This window comes from Meles meles, chromosome 17 (assembly GCF_922984935.1).
Source record: "Meles meles chromosome 17, mMelMel3.1 paternal haplotype, whole genome shotgun sequence".
Lineage (NCBI taxonomy): Eukaryota > Metazoa > Chordata > Mammalia > Carnivora > Mustelidae > Meles > Meles meles.
Genome location: NC_060082.1, coordinates 37,450,441 through 37,467,727, shown reverse-complemented (window position 1 = coordinate 37,467,727; position 17,287 = coordinate 37,450,441). Strand labels below are relative to the sequence as shown.

Sequence of the window (17,287 nt, the reverse complement as noted above, 5' to 3'; positions counted from 1 at the left end):
GTGGAGCTCGATCCCAAGACCGTGGGATCATGACCCGAGCTGAAGGCAGAAGCTTTAACCTACTGAGCCACCCAGGGTCCCCAAAACTGATTGAATTGTGTACTTAATATCTATGCATTTCATTGTAAGTAAGTTTTACCTTAATTTTAAAAAGTTAAGTCAAATGTATCATGCTCTCAGTTGGCTTCTTTCTTTCCTTTTGTGTATGCTTTGGTGCAAACCAGCATTTTGGTAAGACTGAATTGATTCAGCCCATTCTCTAACTTGGAAATGCAGTCTTTGACCTATTCATTTTGTAGTTACTGTAATTGTATGTTCTTATTTCCTTTCTTCTTAGATTATATGCTCTTGAAGAATAGGACTGTCTCCTCTGTACACTATGTTCCAAGGACCTCATATGGTACCATGAACTTTGTGGGTGCTTGACAAATATCTGGATTATTTCTCAACTCCCAGCTTTTGATCATAATTAAAGCAAGCAGAGCTAACCAAGACAGGATCAAATATCAGACATTTAAGAGGGTTAATTAGAGCATGCCTGTGTTTGTGTGAGTGATTGTGTGTATATAGCTCTGTTCCACAACAGATGAAGAAAAATTTGGGTTCATTCCACATTAGTTATTTCTCTTCTCTTAGATGCTGGGCATGATTAAGACTTAGCATCTTTAATGAGTCTGGATAATCATCTCAAGGATGTTACTTTGTTGTAAAAATGTCTCTAATATAGTTAAGGATTACTGTGCCTCACTTTCTTGTCAGAAACTTCATCAACAGACATAAAATCATGTAAAATGCACAGGAAAAAAAAATTCCCTAATGTCAGTTAAATTGTTAAATGTGTATACTAGTATGCACAACACTCCCACAGTAAATATTAATTACAAGAAAGTAAAAAAGACAATATCAAACATGTCTTAAAACTAGGGAAGTGCATAAGCTTAACTTCTAAGAGTATGCCTTCGAGGGGGTAAAGAAGAATTAAGAGGGCAGGTGGGAGAAAGAAAGAAGTGAAGGGCAAATTGGGGATGAAGACTTATTTTTAAGGCATTAGAAGCTTGAGTTCATCAATTCAGGGGGCATATGCTCTTTTCTTTCATTCTCAACATTTATTGTTCATTGATTTTGAAGCTCCATTGTTATTGAGACATTCCCTACCCTTGGGACAGCCTGGGACTTAGGCGGATTCAGTGCATAATATGTACAAAGTGTCTCATATTTCTCAACATTTGGGCTACTTTCAGTCTTACTGTGTTTGTTCACTTTATGGATCCTAGTATTCCTTCCCCACCCCTGGTCACTCCCCATTTAGATTTCAAACTTATGAAGAAATATGCCATGTCTTTTAATTTCATCTGTTATTTTACATAGTACTTAACACCCTATAGGCAGCATAACATTACTGTCCTTAGACTCCAGGGAAAGGGCCTTTGCAATGCCTCAGAAGGCTCCACTTATCACACACACAAATAGAGGTGTGTGGACTGTCACTCATGAGATGAGCTCCTCTGTGGCACAGCATGACCTGTGATCCTAAATCCTCTCTTGAGACAAACAGCATTCATCTCCTCATCCCTTGCTACATGTCCTCAACAAAAAATGACTGTGTCTGAGTGGTAATGATTATAGATTGTGCTGTTGCCAATATTAGAAACGAACATTTTTGAGGAAAAGATTTGAGCAGTAGAAGGGCTTAGGTAAGAGAAAAAAAGCAAATTAATTAACTTGCCAATTTCTTCCTCTCAGTTAATATGAATACAATAGACTCTCACATAATGAATTATCATATTCCAATACTGCCTAGCATCCATTTTCTTACTTGTTTACAACTGAATACTATATCTGTGAAATACTGTGTAATATTAAATGACTCATATTACGCTTACATTGATAAACATTTAGGTCTTACGTAGATAAATATGTGTAGTAACTGATTCTTTATATAGAAGTTTGGATATAGATATTGATTTAAGAAATTATAAAAACTATTTTAGTATATGTGCTGCCGAAGCGAGCACAATTATAAAAACTATTAAATGATAGTGACTTATATGGTGAAATTAAAATATTTTGTAATATTTAGCAATCATAATAATTTTTCATGTATAGCTTTTAAAACAATGTTTGACTAAGATACAAAAAGTTCACGATTTGTTTCTGAATCTAAGTAATGCTTTAGAGATTTTACTTTAGTTGCTGTTGTTTCAGTAAAGTTTCTCCAAATTGAAATTAGTAACCACCAAACAAACAAAAACTTATATAGGAACTTCTCTGGTTCAAGAAAGGCCATCTAATTAGGAATGACTGAGAGTAGAAACTAACTATGTGAAAAATCTTGATTATAACCACATAATTAGTGATTTTGCTAGAATGGAAACTAGAAAAGTAAATTTCATGGAATAAATAAAATTAATGAATGTTTTGTTGCTCATCAGTTATCATTGACTCATCAACAGAATACCCAAGATGTGCAGTAGTAATTAAATTCAGTTGTTCTTGATATTTAGCTGACTTTTGATCATATAAAAAACATAGTTTCATACATTTAAAAATTTTTGTTATGAAAGATAATTTGTCAAGGTAAGAGGACAGAGCATTTTTTATTTGAAAGCTTATTAATGTGAGTTAGACCTTTCCAGTATCTCTTCTGTTGGTATGTGAGTCTACATTTGTACTTACACTGGGTCATGTATATGTTGGGGGAAATTTCACAAAGTAGTGTATGATGACTACAGTTTTGTTTCTTGGTTGATATAAAATCTTCATGGGAAATAAACATTTTCTTCACAGTTAGAATTCATTTAAAAATGCTTTAATTTGCTGAAAATCTTTTTCTAGCAGATTCAAATGAAAGTTTCTGGTGATTTCTTATTTCCTGGAAAAATTCCCATGTTTTAAAATAGCATTTGATAATGTATCAGTTGGCTTCCTTTCTCCTTTCTGAAAAGCTCAGATATTAAAGTCAGAATAAGGTGGGCATTGTGTGGTGGTTATTGTGTAGGGGAGCCAGAGCTAGGTGAGGAGGGCATTCACATGGCAGGGTACCCTAAAGCAATGTTGGAGTGCAAGCTGGGTGAAGTGAGCATTCATGTATATAGGGAAGCCTAGCCATGAGGTTTCGGAGCCTGAGCAGAATAAAGATGTTGTCTATATAGGGAAAAGATGGCAGCAATAATGGGACATGGATTATAAAATGGGGGGAGGGTAATCAAAAAGATAAAGACATCAAGAAAAATGGGAGTCAGGATTTTCATTATCTGTTGGAAAGGGAGAAAACTGGAATGGACACTGTGGTGTTAGATTGGAATTTGTTGTAACTGTGTGAACTCATGATTTCAATAAATATAATAATTTAAATAATAAAATAAAGAAATAGATACAGATGTGCGCTATGTATGTATGATGGACTTGCAGTAGCAACCCTTCTCCACCCGAGCAACAATGAGCAAACTTTTCATCCATGTTTCTAAATGTCATTTCCTAGTAAAAAGTATCAGAGCTTTCTAGAGATGACTGATTCCAGGCCTCAGTTAAAACTTTTGGGACATCCTATTGAGCCAAAGAGTAAGTGTTCTAGGAATGAAGGAGCATGTCAAATGAATACAGGCACAGCAAAGAAAACCATTAACAAAATGAAAAGGCATCCTACTGAATGGGAGAAAATATTTGCAAATCATATCTCTGATAAGCAGCTAATATCCAAAATATGTAAAGAATTCATGCAACTCAATGGCAAAAAACAATCTGATTTAAAAATGTGCAGAAGATCTGAATATATGTTTTTCCAAAGAAGACATACAGATGGCCAATTTATAAAGTACCTGTACCTGTTGCTCAATGTCACTCATCATCAGGGAAATGCAAATCAAAACCATAATGAGATATCACCTCATACCTGTCAGAATGACTATTATGAAAGAGACAAGAAATAACAAGTGTTGGTGAGAATAAGGAGAATACGTAACTCTTATACAATGTTGGTGGGAATGTAAGTTGGTGCAGCCACTATGGAAAACAGTATGAATTTTCTGCAAAAAAATTAAAAATAGAGCTACCACATGATCCAGCAATTCCATTTCTGGGTATTTATCTGAAGAAAATGAAAACACTAACTTGAATTCACCCCAAGTTCATGGCAGCATTATTTACAATAATGAAGATGTGGAAACAAGTGTCCATCTTTGGATGAATGGATGAAGAAAATATGATGTGGCCTGGTGCCCTTATGCTGCTCCTGCCTAGCTCTGCCCACAACCATAGCACCATTGTCATCCCCGCTCTGACTGCCTCCGCATTCTGTCAAGCTGAACCTCTGGGAATGCGGTTTGAAGCTTTTGTTAAGAGGAGAAACAAACTGCTTCTGCCTCTTTTCAGGAACTGGAGGATAAAAAGAGTTATCAGAAGAATCAGAAGATGAAGGGTTGTAGTTAGAAGAGTTTCCCACATTGAAAACACTTGATCACAAAGAGCTGAAGATAAAGCAATGGTTTTAAAACAAACGGAAAGCAGCTGGTGAGCCAATAAAGAAAGAGATAATGACTACTTCACTTGCATAACTAAGGCTTATGAACTGCTATCTGATCCAGTGAAAAGATAAGCATTCCACAGTGTAGATCCTACTTTTGATAACTTGGTTCCTTCCAAAAGTAAAGCAAAGAATACTTTTCTTTGATGTGTTTTTCCCAGTGTTTGAAAGGAATTCCAGATGGTCAAATAAAAAGCAAAAAGTCCCTAAACTTGGTGTTATGAATTCATCATTAGAAGATATAGATGCATTTCATTCTTTCTGGTATAATTTTGATTCTTGGAGAGAATTTTCTTATTTAAATGAAGAAGAAAAAGAAAAAATAATATCATGATAAGAGGAGATGGATTGAAAAACATAACAGAGCAACAAGGGCACAAAGGAAAAAAAAAGAAATAAACAGAATAAGAACATTAGTTGATAATGCTGTGATCCAAGGATAAAAAAAAACTGAGGAAAAAGAAAAAGCCACAAAAGAAGCAGAAAAGAAAACCAAAGCAAAGCAAAATGGAAGGAGAGAAAAACTGAAAAAAAAAAACAAAGACAAGCTGAACCAGAAGCTGTTTGATTAGCCAAAGAGAAAGAAGAGGAGGAAGTCAGACAACAAACATTTTTGGCTAAGAAGGAAGAAGATATCCAGGAAAAAAAAAAAAAAAGCCATTTAAAGGAAAGGCAAAAACTTCAAAACTTGTCTAAGACCTGGAATCACTTTCCTGACAATGAAGCAGAGCAAGTTAAAATGATAGAAGTGGATACAATTTGTGATTGTCTTGAACTAGCAAGCTTACCGTGTTTGAATGAAACACACCATCTACTAAAGAAGTAGGAAAGGCTGCTCTGGAAAAACAGAAGAAATAAATGAACAAGTTAGAAAAGAGAAGCGGAGCCTGAAGGTCACATGCAACAGCGTCTAAGAATGTAGACAAAGCAACTGGTGAAGTGGAAACAGCAGTACAAATTGGTCAGAAGACTATCGATCTACAATTCCTAATTAACCTCTTTCCTGCTGGAACAAATTCAGCATGGGAAGTTATGGCTACATCCTACTAAGGATGAACATACATCCTTCTTCTGGAGTCAAGAGAACTGTCAAAGATGGTATTGATAAAGTAAAGAGTCTTCAAAAACTTGACCCTCATCGGAAAGATGATATAAAGAAAAAGGCGTTTGATAAATTTTAAAAAAGAACATAGAGTGGTGCCTCAAGTAGACAATGCAACACCTTCAGACCTACTGGAAGGTCCACACACAGAGTTCACTCCTCAGACAACAGAAGAACAGCTTTTGGAACAAGCTTTGAAAACATACCCAGTAAATACATCCGAGAGATGGGAACACATAGCAGAAGCAGTGCCTAGCGGGCTAAAGAAGGACGGCATGAAACGATGTAAGGAAACTTTTTGAGATGCTAAAAGCAAAGAAGCTGCTGAAATGCAATGCTGAACGCAAGTAGAGCCAAGATATGGCTTGTGACAATTTTTGTTTTGTGTGTATTTTTATAGTAAAACTGAAAATACTGTACAAAAAAAAAAGAAAAAGAAAATGTGCTCTATATTTACAATGAACTATTATTCAGCCATAGGAAAATGAAGACTTGGGGCCTGGTGGCTCAGTTGGTTAAGCAGCAGACTCTTGGTTTCCAGTCAGATCATGGTCTCAGGTGGCGAGATGGAACCCTGCCTCAGACTCTGCACTCAGCCTGGAGTCTGTTTAAGACTTTCTTTCCTTTTGCCCCTCCCCATCACTCTCTCTCTCTTTCTCTCTGTCTCTCTCCCATAAGTAAATAAATCTTAAACAGAAAAGAATGCAGTCTTGCCTGTGGGACATGAATGGACTTGGAGGGCATTGTGCTAAGTGAAATAAGTCAGATAGAGAAATAGACAGGATCTCACTTAGGATCTTACTTATATGTAGAATCTAAAAAACTCCACAAACAAATGAAAAACCAATCTCGCAGATACAGAGAAGAGATCAGTGGTTGTCAGAGGTGAGGGGTGGGGATAAGTGAAGTGGGTGACAGAGGTCAAGAGGTACAAAAGGTACCAACTTCTAGTTATCACATAAATAAATCATGGGGATGTAATGTGCAACATGGTGACCCGAGTTAACAACACTATATTTGAAAATTGTTAAGAGAGTAGATCTTAAAAGTTCTCATCACGTACAATTTTTTGGTAACACAAAATTTGGTAACACAAATTTGATATTCATGTACATAATACATATCATGTATATGTTAATTAGACTTATGTATATAGATGGATGTTAATTAGACTTATGTATATGAATATCAAATCATTATGTTGTATACCTGAAATTAACATATTGTTGCATGTTAATTATACCTCAATAAAAAAATAAATAGAAAGTAATACAACAACAACAAAAGGACGTAAGTTAGCTTGAAGGAGATCCCACTGATCAATTTGAGCCTCAAAGAGATATAATCTATTATTTTACAGATGGTAACCTACTGAATATAATAGGAAGTTGTGAGTCCATTTAATATAATTTAATAACTTTACATTGTTTTAATGTGCTTCTACACAAAATATTTATTAATTATAAAGGGAAGAGTAGGTTTGCAGTGGAGAAGCTTGGCAGATATGACCTAAATTATATAGTTAAAGATGACATTCTCCATAAAGGAGCAAATCAAAAGCTGCACCACCTAAGAATGCAATGAGAGGATGTCAGCATTGTTTCTGGAATATTCCTACCGAAGATGCCTAACCTGAATTTAATGAGGAGAAAATATCATCAGATGACTCTAAATTGAGAGGCATCCTATAAAATAACTGGCCAGTCATTTTCAAATATGTCAAGGCCTTGAATGTCAAGGTCAGAACTGTTCTAGCCTAAAAGAGACTAGAAACAGGACCTGTCTTGATGCAATGTGTGATTGTGAACTGGATCTATAAACTACATTAATAAACAATTGGGGTCTGAGGGTTAAATTGTAGTGCAGTGTCAGTGTTAGCTGTTATGATTGTGTTGGTTGTATTGTGGACTGTAAGAGGATGCTCTTGTTTGTACGAAAGATACACTAAATCATTTAGAGGGTGATGGCGCATCAGATTGGCAACTTATTCTCAAATGGTCCGGGAAGAAAAGGCCTTTGAATTCTACCTGCAACTTTTCTGTAAGTTTGACATTGTTCCAAGACCAAAAAATTGATGACAAAACATAAAAAATTAAAAATAATTCTCAAAATCATGAACTATAATTCTGAAAATGAATAGAAAAGAACAAATCAGTTTTGGCCAACTAACGTGAAGACACTTTAAGAGCAGTTTACATAAAACATCCCAGGCTGCACAAAATGCCACATAGCAAGGGGAGAAGCCTACATCCTGTGTGAGTACTGAGTACTCAAAATCGACATCTGAAGTGTCGAGTATATTTCTATTATTAGAGTAGAAAAAAAGAATATGTTTCTGTCTGCTAAGATAGAATATCACGAGTATTTGGGTTATAATTAGTTAATTGATTGATTCATCCTGGCTCTTTCGTTTGCTAGCTACAAGACCTTGACATGTCACTTAATCTCTCTCTGTGCCTCAATTTCCTCATAGATAAAATAAGGATAATTATAGGGCCTACTTCATAGGTGCCCAATGGGTGAACTTTATTTACTTTTTTAAAAATTTTATTTATTTATCAGAGAGAGAGAGAGAGAGAGAGCATGAAGAGGGGAGGGGCAGAAGGGGAGAGGGAGAAGCAGGCTCCCCACTGAGCAGGGAGCCCAACATAGGACTTGATCCCAGGGCCCTGGGATCCTAACTTGAGCTGAAGGCAGAAGCTCAACCAACTGAGCCACCCAGGTGTCCCACAATTGGTGAACTTTAAATCAGTTAGTGTACGTACAGTACTTAGATTATTGCCTGGCACAAAAAAAGTGCTGCCTGAAGGTATTAGCAGTCATTGTTATTAATTCATTCACCAACAGTACAATTTGCATTTTCAGTGTTAATGATGGTAATGCCATGGTGCGTCTCCCTACTGGGTTTTGAGAGAAACTTTCCCTGCTATGGAATTTCCTGTACCATCCCCCCAACCTCCCACACCCCCACCCAGCCTGTGTCCCTCCAGACCCTCCTCAGTGGCAGAGTGTCAATACTCACCATGGCCTAGCCCCAGCTTTTCATTCTGACCCTAGAACCACACTGGCCAAGCTGGAAGCACTTAGCCAGCATATCTAGAACATATCTTATGTTTTCTGGCAAATGGTTCATTGTTTTCCTTCGTGCCACTCTGCCTTTAGGATGTTTGCCTCTTTACCTCTTTGTAGAATTAATCAAACTGTCTGGGATTATTGACCAAACCTACCTCCTCTGTGTCCCACAGAGCTCCTCTGTTCACCTCAGTTCCATTTTGAAATCAATGCATTTGAAACTGAAATACTGCTACATTTTTGATGTTTTCTTTTTTCAATAACCATGCAACACTTAGGCCCCCAAAATTGATGATTATGAGATTATTGAACACTGACAGAGAAGGGTTTACATAATTTTTTTAGGATCATGTGCAACATTTTAAGCTTTAATTATTGTTATCAATCAATAGTTAGACTTTTGTTCTTGTTTGCATCTGTTTAAGCAACTCATTTAGGCAACTCTCTTATGGTCTGTGAGTCATTTATTTATGCATTTTATTGCTGTGTCACCATGAAGAGCAGATGGCAGTAAATATATACTGACTTGATTTAAGGACTTGAATCTCCCTGGCATTTATGGATTGCCACTTTTAATGCTGCCATCCTCTTTAAAATTGCTTGCTTGAGAGCATCTGAGACGAGATGGCAAAAACCTGCGTGTCCTTTACCTCATCTAGTACATGTGCCTAAATGTGTATACCAGTGAATAGAATATGAATTTCAAAGTCAGTCACAACTGTGTTTAACACTTGGCTCTTAAAGAAAGTAGCTCATAACAGCTGATGAGTTTGGGCAAATTTCTTCATTAAAGAATGAAGCTATTGACAGTTGACTCCCCAAAAGGCCACCAGGAAAACAAAACAAGACCTACTGACCAAACAAATCTATGTGTATTGGATTTGCTGTAGTAAGGGTGAACTCTCTTGACAGAGAGTAATATCTCAGAAGGGAGAAGTCAGGGGAGGATATTTATAGGATTTAGGTAGGCTGGATAGTATTCAAGATAGAGAACTAGTTGAGATGGGCCAGAAATGATGAAATCACAACTTTGGATTGGGGGGTCTAGGAAGACAAGTATGCAGCTAATATTGGAGTTAACCTATTTTATTTGATTCAGGGTCTTATTTTCCAAGGGCAAGGAGTTAGGTCATTTTTGTTTTATTTATTTATTTTTTTTTTCAGTATTATCTAACACTGGGACAGGAAGGTACATCCAGTTCAAGGACTATTTAACACAGGTTTAGGAAATTTGTTACTTTTAGTTCTTAGTGATCAAATTATGTCATCAGATTGTCCTATGAAATAGAATACTGTATATAAATGAGACTCGCACTGAGTAAGTGCTCATTAAAATCTTAGTTTCTTTTCTCTCCTAGCACAGCTTCTTCCCAACCTTTCCACCTCTCTTTACTTATGCAGAGAACTCCTCTTCATATAAACACCATCTAAATCCGTGGTCTGCCATAGTATTAGTACTCAAAAAAGCTTATTGAATGAGTAAATAAAAATCAAAAGATTAGACTTGGAAAATCAAAGTATTTGCAGAATTGTAATAATAATTGTAATAATAGCTTAAACCCATGAAATTGGATTTCTTCCAAGTGTAATTAATTTATTTATTGTTGTACTGAATGCAAATTTCTCATTAACTCATTGAAGTTCTGAAAACTTGAAAACCTAAAGGAAAACACTAGATTTTGATTCCAAATATTTAAATTGTTTAACTTTGTTGTCTCTCACGAGAAAACAAGTTATCCAAATTAGTTAAGAGTCATTATATAAGGATCTTCTAAGGATGCTGCTCCGACATCAGAATAAAGCGAGAGGTCTAAAGCTCAGGTTCCGTTTAACGTTTTTTCCCCTTGGAACTTGTAGTCTTTGTTTTTGATCACCTTCATTAGAAAATGATTTCAGGTGCTTCTGAACTACTTTGCATCTACTTTTACAGATAAATATATATATTGCACTTTATCTGTAAATAAATGCTCATAAAACAGAGCATTATGGGTTGTAAGACCTTTATATATATATATAATATATATATTATTATTTATAATATAAATATAATATAAATATATAAATTTATAAATATAAATATAATATAATATAATATAATATAAATAAATATATAAAAATATTTATATTTATATATATAATATATATAATATATATTATATATATAAAATATATATATAAAATATATATAAAGGTCTTACAACCCATAATGCTCTGTTTTCCCACAGCGTTGCCTGCTTTCTCTCTGTCTAACTCTGTCTCTTTTTGCCTCTGTCTCTCTGTCTCTCTCTCTCTCTCACACACACACACACACAGATTCCAAACATCAGCAGTTCCCGGACCATTAGAGCCTCTCAGAACTTCTAATGGTACAGATACCAGAATCCCTTTCTCTCCTCACCCACTCCAAGGACATTCGGATTCAGTCAAGTCTGAGCCGAGCAGGTAGCAATCTGCTCTTTTGCAAAGCACCTCAGGAGATTCTGGTGATTAGGTAGGTTTGGGAACCACCCCCTGAGGTATATGGCCATCAGGGCAGTCCCAGCTCCTGGGGGTTCGGACGAGCCCTGCATCCTCCGGCAGCCATTCGCACACATAGGGTGCAAGGGCTTGTTTTCCTTTCCTGCCACCATTCTAGCTTTACTGGAGATCCCCAGGTTGCATCTGGTTCAGGCATGCTTCTTTAACTGCAAGTTTAATACAATTGTGACTTGTGTTTCGTTTTGTTTTGTTTTGCAAGGGCCACCAAAAGGGCAAGATGAACAGGAAAAGGAAATTGAATACAGTAAAATTCTGTTTTTCTTTTAAGCAACTGGAGTCCCCTTTATTCCTTCATGTGCACTAGGTGTAAGGAGTTGATGTGTCAGCTGACAACTGTTCATGGAAACCTCACCAAGAAATGTCTGAGTTTCTATAGAATTTAAAGTCCAGACGGATTTGTTTGAGTTTGGAGGCAGGTGCTAATTCTTAGGCCTATAGCAGGCCTCTCTCGCTCTTTCACGTGGTGTTGGACTAACAATAGGTACCATTTATTGGCAGCTGCTATGTTCAGAGAACAAGTTCAGCACTTTCTCTACTTTGTTTTTTAATCCTAATAGCAACACCGAAAACTGTTTTCCTCATATTACAGAAGAAACTGAGGCTGGGTTAAAATTAAATCATTTACTTGGGGTTAGACACCATGTACACTGAACAGCCAGCCTGGAAACCCAGGTTTTTAGCTCCAAACCCAAATCCTGAAGGCATTACAGAATAGTGATTTACAACTGTGGGCTTTGAGCCCTCCTACCTGGCCTCAATCCCCCACTGTGTAACCCTGAGCAATTTGTAGAGCCCCTTTGTGTCTCAGGTTCCTCATCTGAGAAGGGGGTTCTTAACCCAGTTAATAGATGGGCAAAAGATCTAGACAGATGGCAAATAAGCATATAAAAAAATGCTCAACATCGTATTTTGTCATTAGGAAATTGCAAATGAAAACAACAATGTCATACCACCTCACACCTATTGATATAGCTAAAATCCAGGGGCACCTGGGTATCTCAGTGGGTTAGGCCTCTGCCTTCAGCTCCGGTCATGATCTCAGGGTCCTGGCATCGAGCCCTGTATCAGACTCTCTGCTCAGCAAGGAGACTTCCCCCTCTCTCTCTGCCTGTCTCTCTGCCTACTTGTGATCTCTGTCTGTCAAATAAATAAATAAAATCTTTTAAAAAATATATTAAAAAATTCAATTAAAAAAAAAAAAAAGAAATAGCTAAAATCCAGAACACTGACAACCCCAAATACTGGAGAGGATGTGGAGCAACAGGAACTCTCATTTATTACTCGTGGAAATACAAAATGGTATTGCCACTTTGGAAGATAATTTGGTGGTTTGTTTGTTTGTTTTAAAGATTTTTATTTATTTATTTGTCAGAGAGAGAGAGAGAGTGAGTGAGCCCAAGCAAGGGAGTGGCAGGCAGTGGGAGAAGCAAGCTCCCTGATGAGCAAGAGACCCAATGTGGACTCAATCCCAGGAAGCCCAGTTCATGACCTGAGCTGAAGGCAGCTGCTTAACCAACTGAGTCACCTCAGCATCCCCAGTGTGGTGGTTTTTATAAAGTTATACATTCTTACCATACAATCTAGCAATGATACTCTTCAACATTTACTTGAACAAGTTGAAAACATGTCCGCACAAAATCTTGCACATTTACAACAGGTTTATTCATCATTGCTAGAACTTGGATGCAACCAAGATGCTCAACTGGTAAATGGGTGAACAGGCACATCGTTACGAAGGAAGATTATTCAGCAATATAAAGAAATGAGCTATCAAGCCACACAAGACGTGGCAGAACCCTAACTTCATACTGCTGAGTGAAAGAAACCATTATGAAAAGCCTGCACATTATATGATTTCAACCATAGCATATTCTGGAAAAGGCAAACTATGAAGAAAGGAAAAAAAGCAGTAATTGCCAAGGTTCAGGGATAGAAGGGAGGGATCAATAGGTGAAACACAGGGGAATATTAGGGCAGTAAAATTATTCTGTATGATATTGTAATGGTGGAGATATATCCTTACACGTTGAAAAACCCATCGACCTGTACAACACAAAAGTCAACCCTAACGTAAACTGTGGACTTTAGTTAATAATAATGCATCAATATTGGCTCATCACTTGTAAAAAAAAAAGTACTATATTAATGCAAGATGTAGATAATAGGGAAAACTGTGTGCATGGCGGGGTGGAGAGAGGAGGGAAAATAGGGTATATGAGAACTCCCTAAACTTCCCACATAATTTTTCTGTGAACCTTGAGTTGCTCTAAAAAATAGTCTATTAAAGAAGAATGTCCAAAAAAAATACAGGTATTTAAATAAAACCCTTAAAAACTGCCTGACACTGGATAAATATTATTTTCGTTGTTGTTGTTATTTTTATTACTAATCTGTATCACTTCCTTGGAGGTGATCCAGACATTTGTCTGAAAGCAGCCTGAAGTTTTGGTGGGAAATTTAGTGTGACCTTGGGCAGGTAACGTAAACTCTCTGTATCTCCATTTCCTCCTCTATAAGGTGGGGATGAGAATTCTTAGGTTGCTGTGAAAAATCAATGGGTCAATGCATATAAATTTTCAGAACAGTGCCAGGCATGTAAGTGGACCCTAAATATAGCTACTTTTACTGTGTTTCCCCTAACCCTCCATACTCCATGGAACTCGGCTCAAACCCATCACCTAAGTTTTGTTTTCTTTGCTTGCCCCCATTTCAGCACAAGAACTTACATTTGGCCTCAGTACAGGATGTGGCACATCGAGATGCTCAACATCTGCTGAACAAACTGGCAGAGCTGTAGACCTGAAACCTGGACAACCCACCTGCCTTCAGCGTTCTAAGTTGTGAGAGCACTGAATGTTATATAGGTCTTACAGGCAGTCCAGATTTTGAGGAGTACATTTGCTTTCCTGGGGGACTCCCTCCTTTACTATCTATCTGAAAGCAGCCTGAAGTTTTGGAGAGAAACTTGGGCTCTTCTTGGGTTATTCTAACATTTGGGCACTAGTTCTGCAATATCTACCTCCCACCCCTCTTCAGGTTTACAACTCCGATGGACGATATTGCAATTAATTTCAGCCGTTTGATATCCCAGTGATGGTAGGTTCTTAGTCCTATGGTTGACTTGGAATTTGGAAGGTATTGTTTCTGGTCTATCAGACTTCATCAAGTTTTTATCTAACCTTCACAGTCTGATATGAATTCTAGATTTCAAATAACTTTTAATCTCTTAGGGGGCAGAATTACAAGTATTCCACCAAAGTTAGTTTCTTTTTCTAGAATGGTTATACATATATGTGTGTGTGTGTTTATGTGCACAGGTGCATGCGTGTGTATATGTATGAAAGATATGTATTGTTTTATGTTCCTTATGAATTCTACAGATATTTAATTAAAATATATAGACACTGAATATTCTCAAAACAGAGTCACTTTTTTATGAGTGCTTAAAAGATTGACGTGTTTAGGTCTAACTCTTCTGGGGAAAGAATGAATGAAGACAGTTTTAACAACAGCAAAAGAATCTATTGCCTTGCATTTTTAGATATGATAATTATAATACCAATGCATAAAAATTAAAATCAAGTTATTTCAAACTAAAAAAAATTCTGGGGAAAATGTACGTACAAAATATGATATCTTTACTGATTATTCTAATAATAGGCTGAAAACACATATACTTTTTACAAATAAACTAAATCATAATAATTCACTGGTTCTGACTTATGCTTCTTGGAGTTCTTAAACATGAATCTTAATCTTTCAAGGTGGCCTAGAGGATGCATTTGGTTTATCAATGTTGATGGTGTGGAAAATTCTCAAAGGAGAGAACTCTGTCTCTCTGGATAGTTTATCAATAAGCCAGTGAATGCTTGACCCTTTTATTGAGCCAATCAATTGTGTTTGTTGATTATTCCAGCTTCACTGGGAACCAAATGGCTCGTGAGACAGTGTTATTAAAAGGCTTTTGTTCCTTAGAAGAGAGATACTTCATAAATATTAAAATTTTTTGGAATTCTCTCTGGAATACTAGAAGTTTACCCTGAGTACATTGTACATAAAATAGATTCTGTATCATTGTGATAAAGGAAGGAGGACTCTGCAGGGCTAGGTAAGATGCATTTTCTAAAATGAGAAAATTAAGATCCTGGGTAGTCAAGTGATTTATATTTTATTATTATTATTTTTAAAGGTTGTATTTATTTATTTGACAGAGAGAGAGAGTGCACAAGCAGAGGAAGCAGAAGAGGGAGAAGGAGAAGCAGGCTCCCTACTGAGCAGGGAGCCCAATGCAGGACTTGATCATGACCTGAGCTGAAGGCAGGCGCATAATGCACTGAGTCACCCAGGCATCATCCCTCAAGTGAATTTTAGGTAGCCAACATGAAATTGTCTTTCTGCTTGATTTAATTGCTCCAACTCTATCTCCTCCTATAAGGGTATAAATATCCTCTAACTTCCCTAATTTTTTATTGCCGCCACCAACCGGTCACTGCCCCCAGGCTTAGCCCATTCTAATATATACTTTCCACTGCAGCTGAAATGATCTTTCTAAAATGCACATCTAATCTTATGACTCCTCTCTTCAAAACCCTTCAATGGCTTTCTGTTGCTTTTTGGTAGAGTAAACCTTTCCTTGTGTCAACAAGGTCAGACATAATCTCCTCCTTAACACATCACTACCCATATTTCTCACACTCTTGGAGTAAGCTTCACAACCTCTGGCCTTCTGTTACCTCAGCCTGTAATGTACCCCACACCAGCTGATTCTTAGAAGAGGCAATTCCTTCAGGTATCTACTTAGATCTCATTTCCTCTTCCTATTCCCTAAACTCTGCTTTTACTCACCTCACCCATTCTCCTTAATTCTGTACCATAAAAGGTCCGGGAACTGTGATGGTAAAACACAGTCCACTCCTTGAGGTTTCTGGGGGGTGTTGGGAAGTGGAGGGTCAGGAAGGCCCTTGGAAGGAACAATGCTGCATTGGTTAAGTTTTGCCTCTGTCATGTGAATGACTGAGATTTCTGTTCCAGTTAAAAACAAAGCTATTTGCTTCTCTTCATCAAGATCTTGTGTAGCCTCATGGCTCCTGCAGTGGGTGGAATGCTGTATTAAATGGCATGCGGGATTCTCTGGGTCTAAGAATCTGCTTTTCTCTGGGTAAGCTATCTTTCTGTTCTTAGGCTCAGGCATCATGTTCCTTCCATATTTCAAAATGTCTGTCCAAGATGGCTCTAAGAATTGATGAGAAATACTAGAGCGGTTGAAGGGGCAAATGAATGATTGTCCTTGTGAATTTATTTTCAGCTTTAAGGCAAAACCATCACATGCATGCTAGTAAATGTGTAACAACCAACCATCTAAGGGTGAGGAAGGAAGCCTGTATTTGCAGTATTTGCTTGTTTCTGTGGTGGAAATTCTCCTGCCATCCTAACTTTCGAGCTACAATCATGCAGTAGCACGCCACTCCATAGCATTCCCATGGGACAGAAAAAATAAGTGCAAATAACTTCAAGAAGGCAGATAATAGTAAAGTAATAAAATACAAAAGTAAATAAATACTATACAGTAAAGCAGCAAAATAATTAGAATGTGATGAGTTTTGAGTATTTATTTTTATATAATTTATTTAATTCTAATTTAATGTAATGTTGAGTAAGGCCTCTCATTAGCAGCTGACTTGCAAGATTCTGAAAATGTAACCATCAATTCTCATAAGCTGGTGTGAATCAGTTCAAGCACATACTGAACATCATTTTCTTCCCTTAGCATGAAAGGTCTGTTCACTTTGAGATTCAGCAAACATGAAGCTTAAACTTCCTAATTCACTGTAGGAAATTAACTTGTGTATAAAATTAGAGTTGTGAGTTAGGTACTAAAAGTATTGCAAATGGGGCATCTGGGTGGCTCAGTGGGTTAAAGCCTCTGCCTTCAGCTCAGGTCATAATCTCAGGGTCCTGGGATTAAGCCCCACATCAGACTCTCTGCTCAGCTGGGAGCCTGCTTCCCTCTCTCACTGCCTGCCTCTCTGCCTACTTGTGATCTCTGCCAAATA

At 37.1% G+C, this 17,287-nt stretch overlaps 1 pseudogene; it reads left to right on the top strand.

Annotated features, from left to right (window-relative positions):
- The first annotated feature begins 3,506 nt into the window (after nucleotides 1–3,506).
- LOC123927603 lies at nucleotides 3,507–14,031 on the top strand (annotated as a pseudogene).
- The last annotated feature ends 3,256 nt before the right edge of the window (nucleotides 14,032–17,287 follow it).